General features: G+C 39.2%; 1 protein-coding gene across 1 annotated transcript in view; it reads left to right on the forward strand.

Annotated features, from left to right (window-relative positions):
• NDUFAF2 (NADH:ubiquinone oxidoreductase complex assembly factor 2) overlaps positions 1–17,846 on the forward strand; it is a 342,196-nt gene that overhangs the window by 192,820 nt on the left and 131,530 nt on the right. The window contains exons 5-6 of the mRNA XM_073802142.1: positions 8,144–12,663; positions 15,776–15,964. The gene's annotated coding sequence lies outside the window, so the exon portion shown is untranslated. The remainder of the gene's footprint in view (positions 1–8,143; positions 12,664–15,775; positions 15,965–17,846) is intronic.

Here is a 17,846-nt window from a genome sequence, read left to right on the forward strand (position 1 = left end):
CTGTACCTCTAGTAGCCAGAATAAGACTCAGTCATTGGATTGTGTGTACTGAAAACTTGACTTGCTGATGGTAACTCTATGTGGTTTTGTAAACTTGCCCAAATAGTAACTCCAGGAGAGGGTCAGAATTTATTTTAACGTCCTTCACTCCAGAGACCAATATGTGTATGTTGTTTTATTTATTTATTTTATTATTATTATTATTTTTTTTGCGGTACGCGGGCCTCTCACTGCTGTGGCCTCTCCCGTTGCGGAGCACAGGCTCCGGACGCGCAGGCTCAGCGGCCATGGCTCACGGGCCTAGCCGCTCCGCGGTATGTGGGATCTTCCCGGACCGGGGCACGAACCCGTGTCCCCTGCATCGGCAGGCGGACTCTCAACCACTGCGCCACCAGCGAAGCCCTGCGGATGTTGTGTTAATCACGGTTAGACAGTTTTCCTCATTATTGCCTCCCCTGTAGCTCACTCTGCTGCATCCCTTGTGAAATGCATAGGAGTCTTGGGCCGGAATAAAAGGCACAGAAGAAGGAAGCCTCGGTAGGTCTTTGGCTCTAGTGTAAATCAGGTTTTCACTGTCTAATATTACTGATGTAGCTTCCAGTTCCAGGGCAGGCTGAAAGCCCAGGAATAGCGTAGCGGTTGCCACAGCTGAGCTCCCTACTGCTACCTGCATTGCCTTAATGAAAGGTGGCATCAAGATTGGTTCAGATGCTGCGGAATACTTTCTAGAGGAGTCTCAGCTTGGGAGTTGAGATTCATAGGCCTTGTCTCTGCTGATCTGATACTCTCATCAGTCACTCTGAGCCTGTTTCCTCTTGTGTATGTGGAAAGCTATTAGGTTATCTCTGGGGTTCTTTCAGCTTGAAAATTCTGTTGATTGGACTGGATTTGGCCATTTTTCTGACTTCGGCTTCATAAGCAGCAGCAGAATAAGGAATTTAGTGGAAATACCATAGCCAGTTTTCTTAAAGGCTTAGTCTTTATTTGAAAGATCCTTAATTGGCTTTTTATTCTCTTGCAAATGTGTTTCAGAATATCAACTTAGAATAACAAGGAAATAAGGTCTGCTTGTATTTATTTTTAAGAAATAAAATCTTAACCGTTTGTGTAGCGTTAACCAAAGTAACTAAAGCTTGCACTATTATTTAAGGAGGGTTTGTCTTTGCATAAGAATAATTCCTTTGTAGCATATCACATCACCATCTGCACTAGTTACTCTATTGCAGTTATATTTTGAAAATGGAGCCTTACTCCCCAGTGTTCATTCCAGCACTATTTACAATAGCCAGGTCATGGGAGCAACCTAATGCCCATGGACAGAAGAATGGATAAAGATGTGGTGCATATATACAATGGAATATTACTTAGCCATAAAAAGGAACAAAATTGGGTCATTTGTAGTGAGGTGGATGGACCCAGAGCCTGTCATACAGAGTTAAATAAGTCAGAAAGAGAAAAAGAAATATTGTATATTAACACATATATGAGGAATCTAGAAAAATGGTACAGACGAACCAGTGTGCAAGGCAGAAGTAGACACAGATGTAGAGAACACATGTATGGACACCAAGGGGGGAAAGAGGTGGGGGGGGAGGTGGTGGTGGTGGGATGAATTGAGAGATTGGGATTGACATATATGCACTAATATGTATAAAATAGATAACTAATAAGAACCTGCTGTATAAAAAATGAAATAAAATTAAAAAAAAAAGAAAATGGAAGCCTTAAAAATTTCTGAGCTTTTTTCCTCTTAAGAAAGGAAGTCCTAGTCTTTCATTAGTTTGTTTAAAACTCTTTTTTCTCTTGAATGATACAAAGTTACATTTCACCCTGACTGATGTCAAAATTGTGAATTAGTAAAGCCTGAATAAGATTCTATTATAATAATCTAGAGTTAACTAAAGATTTTAAGAGCTTCCTTACCTGCTGAACAATTTGTGCTTATTTCCTGCAGTAACGTTTCACATATTTGACTTATTTTGATAGAATTGGTTTCTCCCCTAAGTTTTATTTCTGAGTTTTTCCTACCATTAAAACACAATGCAGGGCTTCCCTCGTGGCTTAGTGATTGAGAGGCCGCCTGCCGATGCAGGGGACGTGGGTTCGTGCCCCGGTCTGGGAAGACCCCACATGCCGCGCAGCAGCTAGGCCCGTGAGCCATGGCCGCTGAGCCTGCGCATCCAGAGCCTGTGCTCTGCGGGAGAGGTCACAACAGTGAGAGGCCCGCGTATCGCAAAAAAAAACAAAAAAAACCCACAATGCAGATACATTTCTTAATAGGTACATTTATGTAATTTAAAAAGTAATAGTCGGGTTTTAGTAACATTTGGAAGACCATACTGCAGAATAATAATTTTTAAAGGCTATTTATTGAATACTTACTGTGTAGCAGGTCCTAGGTTAGATGCTTTGTATCTGTTATCACTAATCCTTAGACTAAACAACTCTGTAGGATGGTATTCTTATACCTATTTTACAGATAAGGAACCAGAGACTTAAAAAGTAGGGCAGAATTCTAAACAGATCTGGCCCCAAAAATCCCTGCTTGTTTTTTTTAATGTCAAAGACTAGACAAAAATGCTGATTTCATAAAATGAAAGTAATTTTTTAAATCTGTAATTGTTAATTTTAACTAATAATCACAACTAAAATCTTCCCATACTTCAAAATTGTCTGTTGCCCAGGTGGTGGCAGCATGTCTCAAAGAGTTAGTGTGGTGTAGAAGGTTTTCTCCAGCCTTGCCAGTTGATTTGCTTCTTCATCCCACATACACGACCTATCTATCAATCTCTACTTCTCTTTTGGGCACTTTCACTGCTATTAGACCAACCCATCAGTGATTCACTCAACTTTCCACCCTCCCTTCGGCTTCATCTTCTGAATGGGTCATACTCTGCCAGTTTGCTTTCAGCCTATTTTGCCTACAAAGAAAGCATCACCAAAGTATTCTGAAAAATTCATTTAGGCCTATCCAGTAACATGACTTTTGTTTTTTCAAATATTGTTATTTTTCACCCATTGTTAAATGTAATTTGGCAAAAGCACATCCTAAATGAAATAATTGGCTAATATTATTATGAAATACTTGTCTAAATTAGAAGGCATGCTTCTTAAACTTTATGGGATATACCAGTTAAGGAGGTAATGAAAAGCCTTTAAAAGATAGAATTTATCTTCAAAATAAGAACAAGAAGATTCAGTAGGGAGCAGTGAAAGGTCATATAATTCAGAAGGAGATATACATACGTGTGTGTGTGTGTGTGTGTGTGTGTGTATGTATGTATCAGAATAATTAGTTAAACCTGCCTTAGCCAAAAATTGCTTGGAACATTATCTTTGCAGGACTGCTACCTTCCTAGAGGTTTCAAATCAGATGATACCTCCTCACAAAAACCCTCTCTACCCCTATTTTATTTTTCTCAAAACACTTCAGTCTGACATCTTGTTTATTGCTTATTTTTTCCCACTAGAATGTAAGCTATATGAGATCAGTTACCACAGTACCTAGAAAGAATATTGTTTTGAATAATTGATTCCAAGATAGAGCATTGCCACTTACAAATAAAACTTAGTGTTTGAATGAATCATGAAATAATCCTAAATCCTGGGAACTTGTAAAGCTCGTGTTAAAGTACCAAACAGTTATTGTATGTTTTGAAAGTAATAAGGGTTGCCTCAGTAAGAATAGGTCTAAAGATTAGTAAATAAGATGTTAGGGAAAGATAAAAATAATTGTGGTTATTTTGTTAATGAAAGAAAACTAGTTGCTTAAGTCTTTCCAAGTATGTAAAAGTATGTTAAAGGAACATAGTGATTCATCATCTTCATTGATAAGATAAAAGGAATTAGTCCTAGACTGTAGGTGCTAAGATTTAAGATAAGAACAAGCTAGACAAGAGATCTAAATAGAGATCTTTGAAAATGGGGTGTGTATATGCAGGCTAGATGCCCTCTCTAGATATTTCCCAGCTTCAGATTGCAAAAGAAAGATTAGATAGCAGATGCTTCTCTTGTTGATTATTCCTTGCTGCCTATGGCCTTTTCTGCACGTTTAAGAAACATTTCAGTGTGTTTGAGTGATATGTATTGCTGCTTTGGGTACTTTATAGAAGTCTTTTCACATAATATTAAAAATTGGGTGTTTCTGCTTTTTTGAACACTGAAACTATTTATAATTCTGTATCTCCAGAATGTACTATACATGCATATGCAGCAAACTAATACCCTGTAATTAGAGGGCACCCTTTTGGAAGGGTAAAGTTTCCAGTAAATTCTTCTGAAGCCTTGGATTGCAGTCCTGTTAAAGTCATGAGAGACAGTAAGCTTTCCTGCTGAATCTAGAAGTTCAAATATTAGGCTTATCCCTAAATGATGTAATAATATTAGCCGTGTCAAGTCACCTTTAATTTCTGTGCTAGGGTCTCGTAGCCATTAAATAGGAGTTGCTATCCAGTTGAGAAAACTAATCCACGTATAAGAATCCTTCAGTGTATATAGCTGATTCACTTTGTTATAAAGCAGAAACTAACACAGCATTGAAAAGCAATTATATTCCAATAAAGATGTAAATAAATAAATAAAAAGAATCCTTCAGTGTAAAAACAATGTGTATTGCAAAAGCAGCCCCTAGCACCATCACCTTTGCTGAGTAACATTTTAATTTTAAACATTCCACCTTCACCTAAGCAAGCTACTTGAAGTAACCATATCAAACAACCATATTTGCTGTATGATATTGTCAGGTATGTTGTCCTCTGTGTCATACAGTGCCCTTTATATAAAGTCCCATATAAGATATTTTAGAATGTGATTCTAAAAAATGTTTTGGAAGCCACTTTTTCATAGGAAGAATTTTGCCTGTCTTTGATTTGACCGGAAGCTCAAGAGCCAAATTTGAAATTCATGTTTAACATCCATCCTGACTTGCATACTTGCATTTCTTTTTAAATATATTTTTCCTAGGACAGATATTTTGTACCTGTCATTATTGTATATGTTCATGTAGTAAGATTACTCCAGTCCCTGGTGAAATAAGGCACAGTATATATACTATGCCTGTAGATCAAGCGTTTGAAACCCAGAACATTACAAAGATGTTTGATATGTAACAAGTAGTTATTTGCTAGTAAAATTCTTCTACTGCTTCTAACTTTTATGTTTATTTTAAAATCTTGTACTATAATCATATCATTCAGAACTAGGGAACATAGGAAATCATTGTGTGGAACTGCATCCCAAAGTCTTAATTCTGAAAGCTATCTTGTGCCTTTAATAGCCCTCAGAGTATAATGTGTATATTTGGAATCTAGATTTAGAAGTGAACAAAAATTTACTGGTGCCAGGCTATAAATATAGTTCCCTAAACCATCATTTAGACACATATCGTAGTCCCAAATTCATAAATTGCTTTTGCTGAGTTCACAGTTTATGTTTTTACACTTAAGTCAGGAAGTGAAACAGTCTGAAATCCAAAAACTCCTTTCTGATTCACATATGTCCCCTTGAAGTGTAATAAATAATAGTGGTGCATATGATGAGTTTCTAGAGGCTTTGAATTTTTCTTAATTGTTAGAATTGACCTTGATCAACTAATTTTCTGTTCTCTGTAATAAGATGATAATACCTGCCTTCATACAGAAAGTTGGACCAATGTCCTCCTGAGATTCTTTTCATCTCTAAGTTTCAATATTCTATTGTAGGACTTACTGCAGTTGTAGACTTGTATTGTTAATGAGTATAGGTGTATAAGAATCTGACTTAATCTCTTGTTCTAGGTTCATATTTGATCATGTTGTGTGGACCAAAGAAATAATTTAATATTTTTGTGCCTAGGTTCCTGTGTCCATAAAGTAGAATTAATAATACCTGTTTTTTGCAATACTAACTAGTTAATAAACATGTAGCCTCTTTTTTATAAGAGGTTGAATTCTATAGAATTCATTTGTAAATTGATTGTTGGGAGCTTACACAGATTCCCAGGGAATTATGTTATAAATAGTGGTTATTTATGGCTATTTGACACACAGCATAAGTGGAAAGAGTGTCTCTGCATAAAAATGGTAGAAGATAATTCTCAATACTAGTAATAAAATAGTAAAAATTAAATGAAATTTTGATCCCCTGTACCACAGTAAGATTTCATAAAAAGTGATGATTGTAAATAGTGAAAATGAATTTGTCTGAGTCCATTTTTTTTTCAAGTTTTTATTTCCTACACGATGTGAATGCTTTGTCAGCACTTTCTGACCATCTTACCATATATGCAGTCCAGGAATCACTGTTGCAGTTGTTTTCAAGTCTGCTAAACCTTTTTATACCACAAGAAACTAAAGCTACATATGGGTCTATAAATTATTCATGTGTGTATGCAATGCATATGGAATATATTCATATACAGTAATCTGTGATGTGCCCCTCTCCCCTCCTTACTGTCTGTAGAATGAAGTACAAACTCCTTAGAGGAGTGTAATGATTCCTACCAGTCTGGTCCAACCTGCTGTGTAAATTTTCGACATGATAGAGCACCATTTATTTCAGACCTCTGCAGCTCTAAGAGATACCTTCTTACTGCAGTGGTTGACATATAGACTGGAACCAAACTACCTGGTTTGAATCCCAGTTCTGCCTCTTGCTAGGATGAAGAGATGGCTATGAGAATGCACCTCACAGACTCCCGCTCTAAGGAGCTTAATTGTCCAAGGGCCCCAGCTGCTGTGCTCAGAAATCCATCACTGTTTTGCTAACTCTTTGCTTCTTTCATAGCTCAGTGACTGAGCGTAGTAGAGATACTAAGGCCTGCTTCTGGGAGACAGAAGACTCCTCTCATGGCCAATGAGTGGTCAGGGACTCCTCCAATTGTCTTGCCAAGCCTTCCATAGGCTACACTGCAGTCTAGGACACTTCTACCCAGTCTTCCTCCCCTCTCTCTTTCACTTGGGGTCAGACTTGCATCATGGTGTGACAGTTTACCCAGTCTTGCCCAGCTCCTTCCCCATTTTCTCTCACAGATATTTCCTCTAATAAAAATCTTACACATTTAATCCCATCTTGGCCTCTGGGATGGTAAAAGTGGGATTCAGAACAGGTTCATTACCTGGCCAGAAGATGCCACCCTGGTGGGTAGATGGGGCACTCACCACCCCTGGCATAAAGTTACAGATAAATTGTTAAGGTTTCACCAGTGTTGACTTGAGACAATGTCCTAGTGGAGGGGAACTGTGGTAGGTGTGATTATGCAGGTATTTGAAAAATATGGGAGGAATAATACCTACAAAGAAAGAGTTGGCTGATTACTGCTAAGTTGTATTGGAGCACTGCTGAAGGAAAATGAGAAACAGAGCTGTTAACAAGCAGTTAACAGTTAACAGCTAAGTGTGAGAGCTGTAGAGCCTCTGTGGTAGCTTGTAGAGAGGGCCTTGTCACCATTGAAAGACAAGACTTGGTTGAACTGCAAGCTGAAGAGCCAGCTAATTGTTGATGTCACAGAGCTCCAAAGACATTTGAGCATTGAATGTTTTGCCAGGATGGGTCTGTTAATGTGAAGGTGGGGAAACCTAGAATCCTAAACATTAGATGGGGTCATCCAATGGATGCCCCTGTGACTCCTGGACTCTCAGGGCTTGCAGTGGTAGTAACCTTTCTCTAGTGAGAACTAGAATATTTGCTGTGCTGGAAGATGCTGAAGAAGCCCCTTGCCCCCAAGGCAGTAGCCCTCCTCGCCAACACTGCCCTCCTCTTTCTTTCCCGGCTGTCAAGCCAATAATTAACCAATAACAAATCCAGTCACTGGTAAATCCCAGCATAACCCAGCTGGGACATGCTGGGCCTGATAAGGAAGGAAAGAGACTATTCTCCTAAAAAATTCCATGGTTTAACTGACGTTACTGGCAGGAACCAGGAAAGGACTCCTGGGATTGGATTTTAAAGGTGTTTTTTCAAAGGGGTGAGAATATGGGATTAGATGAATAAGAAATCATTGACTTGGGCGCACTTTCTCATGTATGGGGGATTTAACACCCCAGCAAGAATTCTGCTATAGACTGAATGTGTCTCCCCAAAATTCATATGTTTAAACCTAATCCCCAATGTGATTTGGAGGTTAAGAGGCCCCAGAGAGCTAACTTGTCCCTTCTGTCATGTGAAGACACAGCAAAGAGACAGCTGTTTACAAACCAGGAAATGGGCTCTCACCAGACACCAAATCTGCAAGCACCTCCGTCTTGGACTTCCCGGCCTTCAGAACTGTGAGAAATAAAAGTTTGTTGTTTAAGTCACTCAGTCTGTGGTCTTCTGTTAACAGTAACACAAACTAAGTCAGACCCTAGTGTTCAGGGGAAGCTTGCTAATAATGGGATGGCTTTTAGAAAAATACAGCCAGTTCTCAGCAAAGTGAAAAATGTCTGAGTAGTACTGGCAGACTATAGAGGAAGGAATAAAGATGCTGAGCAAAGTGGGCATGCCAGAACAGAAGACGCATCAGAGGATTATGCTCCATGAATGTGCCCAGAGGATACACCATTCACCCAAGGCCATCAGGAAAACAGTGGTGAGAGAGGCACCAACATCACTAAGAAGTTTGCAGGCCAGGGATGGAGGTAAGAGAAGCAGCCACAGAGCTGGCTCATTAGCATCCATGGGAATAATAGAGCCCTGAAGAAAAAGAGGCCAGGTGGTGTTGCTTAACTGGCAGAAGCTAGAAGGCCACAATTACCATAATGACTGGCAAGGTCATTGCAGCCAAAGGAGCTTGACTCAAAGGAGTTGTGGAGACGGCTAATAGAGAATAGTCTCCCTAGGGGGAAAATAGATGGGCAGTCCACAAGGGTGCTCATTAACGTCTGTTACTATATAAAGCAAGAATAGAGGAGCTGGAGGCTGAGGGCAGTAATTGCAATAAAAAGTCATGATTCCCTTGCTTAGTTCCCAGACCTAAGACAATTTTCAGATCCAGAACTGAATATATGAAATATAGGTTCATATAGGAAATATGAACCTAGTTCTTCCTCCTAGGAAATATAGGTTCCTAGGAGGAAGAACCCTACCACACCATGGCAAGTACATAAGTGCATGGCAATTCTTCTCAAAGGACTCTAGGGCTATCTATTTGAGTGACCGTACCCTGGGGAGAGAATAATCGGGTATTTTGAAGACTATTGATCACGGATCAGCATTGATGTTTATACCCAGAGATGTAAAGCAACATCACAGCTTTACTGTTAGAATGGGAGCCTACCAGACCAGGTGTTCTTGCTAAAGTTAGTCTCACAGTGGGCCCACTGGGTCCATGGACCCACCCAGTGGTCATTTCACAGTCCCCAAGTGCATAATTGGAATTTATATTTGTGGCAGTGGGAGTAACTGCTGCACTGGTTTCCAGGTCTGTGGAGGTATGAGTTAGCATAGTGGGGACTGCCAAATGGAGCCCTCTGTAACTTCCCATCGCTCCTTCCAAGATAGTAAGTCAGGCAAAATATTGTATCCTAGGGCAATGGTGAGGATTAGTGCCACTGATCCTTTAAGACCTAAAAGACACAGGGGTGCTAATCCCAATCCTAGTTTTTTGATTTACCAGTCTGGACCCTAAAGAAACTGGATGGATCCTGGAGAATGACTATATACTATGGATTTAACCAAGTGAAGACCCTGATCACAGTGGACTTTCTGTGCTGGACTCTGGTAGAACAGATTTAATAAGGGCTCAGATACATGGTATATCACTGATTTGGCTATACTTCTTTTTTTTCCATTCCAACTGGAAAAGAGTATCAGAAACAGTTCACATTCATGAAGAACAGTCAGCGATATTCATTTAGACTGAATTTTGCCTTGGGGCTGTGTTAACTCTCCCATCCTGTCATAATATGAAGAAATATGGACCACTTAAATATCCCTCAGAACACTACTTTGGTCCATTTTACTGACAACATCATGCTGACTGGACACATGAGCAAGAGGTGGCTAGTATGCCGAAGACCTTGGTAAGATACATACACTCCAGAGGATGGGAGATAAACACTATGAAGCTTCAGGGACCAGCCACTTCAGTAAAGTTTTTAGAGGTCCAGCAGTCAGAGGAGTATCAGGATATCCCCTCCAAAGTGAAAGACAAATTGCTGCCTCTTACAGCCTTTACCACAAAGAAGGAGGTAGGGCACTTTGTAGGCCTCTTTTGCTTCTGGAATCAACACATTCTACAACTAGGAAAAGCTCTGGCTTAGGTACCAAGTGACATGGAAGGCTGCCCCCTTTAAATAGGACCCAGAACAGAAAAGGGCTCTGTGACAATTCCAGGCTTCAATGCAAGCAGCCCTGACTAACAGTTGGACCATATGATCCAGCAGATCCTAGTGGTGTCAGTGATGGGAAAAGATGTGGTGTGGAATTTATGGCAAGTCTAGTGGAAGAATCATGACACAGACCCTTGGGATTCTGAAGCACTGTCATGCCATCTGCAGCAGATAATTGTATGCCCATTGAGAAACAGCTCTTAGTATATCACTGTGCCCTGAAGAGACTGAACACTTGACCACGGGACACAAACCTGTCCATCCCCCCAGTCCCTATCCAACTGAGTGACAGATTTTCTAACTCCATCATTCCATCTATATTTATTTGTTGACATTCTGATAAAAGGAAATGTTTCCCTTCTCCTTCACTCATTTATTTATAACAGATGGATTCATGGCTTCTTGGTTAACATTAAAATCCATTACCATCATTATTTATTTTGATGTTCTCATTGTCCTAGATTTGATCAATGGGAGTGCCAGGATGTGTCCTCTGTGTGTCAGGAGCCCCAGATGTGTCATGTCCTCATCATTTAAGCCCTTTCTTACTTTTTGGTACAACCAGATGTTCTCAGCTCATCTTTTACTTTCCCTGCCCCAGCCCTGGAATCAATCATTTCTTCAAGGAGCTCTGCTTGCTTTTCATGGAAAATGGTATCCAGGAACCATGAGCTGAGTGCTAGGTTTGCTCATTGCTTCTCGTGTGTCATTGCTTGTAGTTCCTCTCAGCAGACGAATATGCATACAAATATCTATATCTCTGTACCTATTAAAAACTACCAGGTTATACTGGTACCATCAATTCCAGTCTATCACTACTTTTTAGTCTTCTGTTTTTTCATATTTGTAACTCCATCAACAGAAAGAAACCTGGCTACCATTATCCTCAGTATATTTACTCATTTGCTCAAGGTTAGAATGCGTGAAAGGTAGTTTTAGAATTGCTAACTCATACTACTGTGGGGGGGAAAAAAAAAAACTTACTAAATTTTTAGATGACCCGTCTGTTTTCAACCAGCCTTTCAGTTTGGCAGCTAAAAAGCCATCTTTTAAGTAAGATTAATCAGTTCAAACTTAAGCCCCAAATAAGTATGTCTAGGCCATGAGCATTGAATGGCTCAGGGAATGAGTGGTTAAAGGGCTTCGACAGTCCAGGTCACTAGCATTAATCCTCATGGCTGCTGTAACTCACAGTGGTTGAAACAGAATTGTTTATGTTGGGTAATAGTAGCTGATCATGGCTTTATCTTCCATGTCTTAATATAATCAAGTCATGAAAAATTGCTGCTTCAGCTAAAGGAAAGGGTGGATTTCCCCTCAGTGGTGCTATTTTATCTTTTGAAAAGCAAGCTACATAGATTGTTCATAATCATTTCTGCCCATGTATAAAGTACTTAAAACACAATTTCTCAGTTACATCTTTTATAACCTTGCATTATGATCATACCCTTTTAAAAATCACATCAGGTTTTATGGGCTACTAATATTTTTGAACAAATATTTAGGAAATGATTCAAGGAGAAAGGTGCTATCAAAGGGAGTACTCTTAATCTGGAAGGCTAGCACTTTCTCTCTGCACCAAAAACCAGTTGATTTTTGGGAGATGGCATTTTGTAGTTGGAATATAAATTAAAGTTTAGGATTTCGTGTAAATGTGCTGTTCACATCAGGTTCAAGGATGCAAGTCATTTGTGTCTTGACACAGATACTTTTGCTTTTATTACATTGTATTGTTTTACTAAATATTGTTAAGCCATTTCAACTTGCCATCTTAGCATTAAATGGTGAGTAGTCCGAAGACAACTGAAGTCTTTCGTATTGATGGGATCTTTAAGGAAGGCTTAAATTTTGGTTATTAAGATCAGTATTCAGTATTGTCCAATACATTGGCTTTTCCCTCTAAAATATGAAATAAAATTAAAATTGATTACTCTGATCAGCGTAAAGCCTGTGCATTAACTTGCCTTTTTTGCTTGGTATTTTACCTTTAGATTTACTGTTGCCTGCCCTTCACTAAAAACAAAATTTATGTTAAATACTTAAAGTGGCCTATTTTCTGTGAATTTGTATGACTGGGAAGATGTTCGGGAAAAGAAAGCACTATCTTTGAAAAACACATTGACATACTTCATAAGGCTATGTGAAGCCTGGAGTTATGCAAACTGACCTCCCTTGATATTGTCTTGTATAAATGGCCTTCAATTAATATATCTATAGTTATATAATAAAACAAAAAATATAAATTTATTATTAGAAAGTATACCTGTCAGTTTACTTCTGGTTCATCTCTTTTAAAGCAGGTTGGATCAGTTTTACAAGGAAACCAATGATGTGCGTGCTCCTAATGTTAAGGCAGTCTGGTTGGGATTCCTTTAAGGTAGGTTAGTTTTTAAGCCAAGTATCATTAAATGTCTGTGGTAGGCAGCTTCTGAGACGGCTCCCAATGATCCCTACTTCCTGGCATCCATGCCCTTGTTGTTGTTCTCTCCCGTTGAGTTTGGGGTAGACCAAATAACATACTTTTGATGAATAGAATACAGCAACAGGATGGGGTGTCACTTCTAGGATTAGGTTACAGGAAGATTCTGGCTTCCATGTAGCTCACTCTCTCCTGGCTCTCTCACTTGCTCACTTTAATGGAAACAGATTCCCAAGCTGTGAGCTGCCCTATGGAGAGGCAGGGGAACTGAGGAGGGCTTCTGGCCACCAGACAATGAGGAACCAAACCCTGCCATAACCACACATGTGGAGTTGGACGGAAATTCTCCTTCACTGTCAAGCCTTGAGATGATGGCAGCTCCAGCTGGCACCACAAATGCAGTCTCCTGAGAAACCCTGAGCCCTGCTGTGCCCCTATTCCTGACCAAGAGAAGCTGTGAGATAATCAGTTTCGGTTATTCTAAGCTGCTAAATATGGGAGTAATTTTTTACTCAGCCATAGATAATTAATACAGTGTCCTTTTAAAAAATAAAAACTCACAGGAGATCCTCAAACTTCATGTGTTCTTGGTGCTGTTTTAACTAGCATTTCCTGAGAAATAATTTAGCACAGTGGTTTTCAGTGACTAACAACATCAGAATCAATAGGGAAGTTTAAAAAAAATTCAGGTGCCTAGGTTTGCCATCAGAAATTCAATTTGAATTGGTCTGGGGTAGGATCCAAGCCTCAGTCTTTTAAAAAATTCCCCAGGCAATTCCAGTGAGTAGTTGAAGAATCACTGATTTAGTCTAAATCAACGTTTTAAGCCCTTCTGAGTGCCAGGCGTAGGCAATATAGCATTGAACAGGATAAGGAGCTCACCCTTCATGCATAGGTCAGGAGAGAAGACCAACATGTAAACAAACAGTGACGACACTGTGGCAAACCCTCTAGTAGAGTTATGTACAAGGTGTATAAGAAGCACAGAAAAGGAAACACCTAACTCAGTCTGATAAAGTCAGAAAGGGCTTGACAGAAAAAGCTGGTCAGCAAGAACATGGCAGGAGGGAACATTACAGGCAAAAGAGAAACAAGAATAAAGGCACAAAGTTGTTAAAGAATATGTGGGGAGATGGTATGTTCATATTTGAGTAACATGAACTCCAGAAAAAAACTTCAGAAGGGTAGGCAGGAGTGTTGACAGAACACAAAATTAGGGTACAGAAACCAGTGAGGATGAGGACGTGACCTCTGGTGGTGGTGTAAGGGATGGAGGGGAGGCTAAATTTAATATTCAGAATACATAATTGATGGGACTTGGAGGGTAGGCACTGAAATACAGAAAGAGGAGCCCGTGATGACTCCCAGGTTCCGGCTTGGCCATTGTGTGGGTGGTAGACTGTAACTTTGGCAGCAAATATGGGGGAAGCAAAAGCAGAAGACAGGGAAATGAAGAGCTCAGTTTCAAGACCTAAGTTTAAAGACTCAGAAGAAACAACTGGTTGCAGTTGGCACTAGAAATGAACACCAAATTGCCATGTCACTTGCCAAAAGAACACATCTTTGTGGATGATTTTGTGTATTTGGAAATAATCGAGAACACAGCTTCTGTTTCGTCTCTGTGTGCCTTGGTGATTTGCAGTCAGCTTTCAGTAAGACTGGGAAGATCTTGAGAATTAGCTGTATTGGCTTTTAGAAAGCGTTGTATTTCACTAAGCCAAACAAACCTTTAAAATTGAACAATATAGGCTGCTTTTTACTGTTGATTTTTGTCCATTGTCTACAGTTCACTCATACCACAGGCTTCTCCTTGGGAGCCTTTACCCCACTTCCCACTTACGTGAGTAATGCCTTGGTTTGCCCAACTATTAGTAGAATTTTGAACTGACATAAGATTACATTGTGTCATGAGGTGGGGAGGTTCTGATGTTGACATCCACATAGCTTCATTATGATCTGGTCGTTTTAATTTCAAAGGAGCAATACCTTCAGCTCAGTACTTCAGTCTATTTAAAGCATGTTAACCCCATGTATCAGAGTGAAATTACATGTTCTTACTATGAATCTCTGACACTGTAATGTGCTTTCCAGCGTCAATCTACTCACCTGTTGTGGGTGCTTTTTTTTTTAAGGAGCAAAGATATCTAGTATCCCCATTAATCACTATTGATAAACTGACATTTTTAACTTTTAAAACTATTTTCTTTCCCCTCTAGTCTGGACATATGCCCCACAGGAGGCAGAGAAGCCACAGGGAAATAAAAGTGAATCTTACTGTGAAAGGAAGAGATTGCACACTTGTTGTCAAGCCTGCCTTGAGGCTGGTTTAAAAAAATGCTGATGTCCGCATAGCATGTATCTCTAAGTAAATCAAACCTGTAATTCAACTTGGCTGCCTCTAAGTCATTTTGATTCCTGCCAACAAGAACATTAATGAACTTAGTATCTCTACAGGTTTATTCATGTGTAAGACCCAGTTCCCTATTCCTCATTCCAGCAGCTGCCTCTGCTCCATCTGATAAAGTGGAAAGTTGGAATAGGTCACACAAATCCAGATCATTACTTAAGCACAGATTATTGTAGGCAGTGTCCTCTAAGTCTTCTGTCTGGTTTTAGGATAGAAAGCAATAAAGTTTCTAGGACTTGGATTTGAAAAAAAACTCCATACATGCAGTAGTAATTCTTGTCATGAAGAAACATCTTATGAAATTCAGCTTACTCATGCCTTTATTCTTCCTAGTTTTATTCTCCTTTTGACAATAATAAATAATTCAGTTGTATTGTACAGGGTACAGTTGTGGGAGTGTTCCAGAACACATAGTACTTCCATGGATTTCCCAAAATGCCATGAGACATATAGGAAGTATGAGAAAATGGACATGAATCTAATTTGTCAAAAAAAATTTAAGATTAAAAACGTAAAAGAATACAGACCAGTTGTTCCCAAATTTGGCCACACATTAGAATCACCTACATCTCTTTAAAATTCTAAAGCCCAGGCCACATGCAGACCAATTAAATCACTTTCTGGAGGTGGGACCCAGGCATCAAGAGTGTTTTCACTCCCCAGGTGATTCCGATGAACAGACAAGCATGGGGACCACTGATCTCGACAACTCTGTTACCTCATGACTTCAAGAAAACCCAACTGCAGCTTCTCCTAGACTACCTGCTCTGCCCTCGGTGGGAGGTTCTCTGCTCTGCAGCTTCTCCATCAACTTTGTCAGCTTTGAGCTTAAGCAAGGCCACTGCATGAGAGGTAATTCAGTCACTGAAAGGCAACAATTAACAATCAAAGACCACAAGTGGATATAAAATAATCAATTCCAAGTTTTTTTAAATTATTGATATTTGCTGAAATTTTTCCTGATAGTCAAAGTTTTGTGTCTCAGATTTTCCTATTCCATTTTCATACACTGATAGCTTCTTATGCAGTTAGTTTTATGAAACTCTGGTCCACTAGGGTGACTTTTTTTCATGCTTTGGGTGATTGTTTTAGAATTCCGTCTTTGAATTAGTAATCTTTAAAATATCTAACTCAGAGGGGGCTATGCATTGAATGAGAATTGTTCGTTTGCCTTGTTTAACACAGTTTGACACAAAGATAAGTATTTAAAATTTTATTTTCTATGTCTGCATAGCACATTACTTAAGCAATCACTGGCTGTCCAAAAACTGAAGGAAGCTTGATTTTACCTTTTTTTTAAATTGAAATATAGTTGATTTACAATATTGTGTTAATTTCTGCCATACAGCAAAGTGATTCAGCTATACACATATATATACACGCATACACACACATTCTTTTTTTTTAGCTTGATTTTAAATATAACAACAGCTGTTTACTCATAGATGGTGAATTTACATGGTTGACACCCTTTATCAAAACTCAGAACTCCAGCATTTGTACAAATAACCATGCTGGCCTGTAAATTTGTTTTTAATTAATCAATTTATTTTTTGGCCGCGTTGGATCCTTGTTGCTGCATGCGGCCTTTCTCTAGTTGCAGTGAACGAGGGCTACTCTTCATTGCGGTGCACCGGCTTCTCATTGCGGTGGCTTCTCTTGTTGCGGAGCACAGGCTCTAGGTGCGCGGGCTTCAGTAGTTGTGGCACATGGACTCAGTAGTTGTGACGTATGGGCTTAGTTGCTCCGAGGCATGTGGGATCTTCCCGGACCAGGGCTCAAACCCGTGTCCCCTGCATTGACAGGTGGATTCTCAACCACTGCACCACCAGGGAAGTCCCTGGCTATAAAATTTTAAAGCTAATATTATAACCTGATAAAATGATGGTTTTGCTATATGCTTATATGTATCTTGAGAGAGATTAATTAAAGGAAATAAAATAGCAGTTGAAGCTGCTGGATGGTTGAAATTATCTGAATAAGTGTGATCTTGACTTTAATGAATTAACAAGTAAGCTTCTTGCTGTAAGTATTTAATTAATTTTAAACCACATTTGATTTAGAAACCGTTTACACTTAATTTATGGTCTAGTGTTCAATTAAAATAATCTATACTATTATGTGCAGGCTCTAGATCCTATTCTTGCATCAGTTATGTCACTCTGTGGTCACTGACTGCCACTGAGGAGTAGAAAAAGGAGGCATATGGCTGTGATCTTCTAATTTCTCATAATATTTTTCAGGTGGAACCTTTAGGGAACACGTTTGAGTAGAAAATTCATGTTTTTTTACTCAGATTTTATTCTGTAAGGAATCGTTTGGGAGGGGTGATAGAAACAAATGAGAATGCCTGTTTGTCTAATTAAAAACAAAAGCCTGGGATGTTGCAGTTGTTTCCTAAAATCACTTTTTTCATATAAAGATTTTGGATAAGTCATTATTAAGGAAACTAAGGACAGCTGTGGTATGTTGAAAGCACACCAGCCATGGACTCAGAAGGCCTGGGTTTGAATTCCAGTTGCTTACAAATGTAAGGAGGATTATTTTTATCCCTCCTCTGTTGAAATGCTTTTTTAATATATGAAGTTTAAATATGGTCCCAGAACACATTTGTTTCTGCTCCATAAAAATAGTCATATACTGTATGTCAGTCTTTTTTTGATTATTTATTTATTTGGCTGTGTCGGGTCTTAGTTGTAGTGCAGGGGCTTCTCTCTAGTCGTGGTGTGTGGGC

The sequence above is a fragment of the Tursiops truncatus genome, chromosome 3 (genome assembly GCF_011762595.2).
Source record: "Tursiops truncatus isolate mTurTru1 chromosome 3, mTurTru1.mat.Y, whole genome shotgun sequence".
NCBI classification, from domain to species: domain Eukaryota; kingdom Metazoa; phylum Chordata; class Mammalia; order Artiodactyla; family Delphinidae; genus Tursiops; species Tursiops truncatus.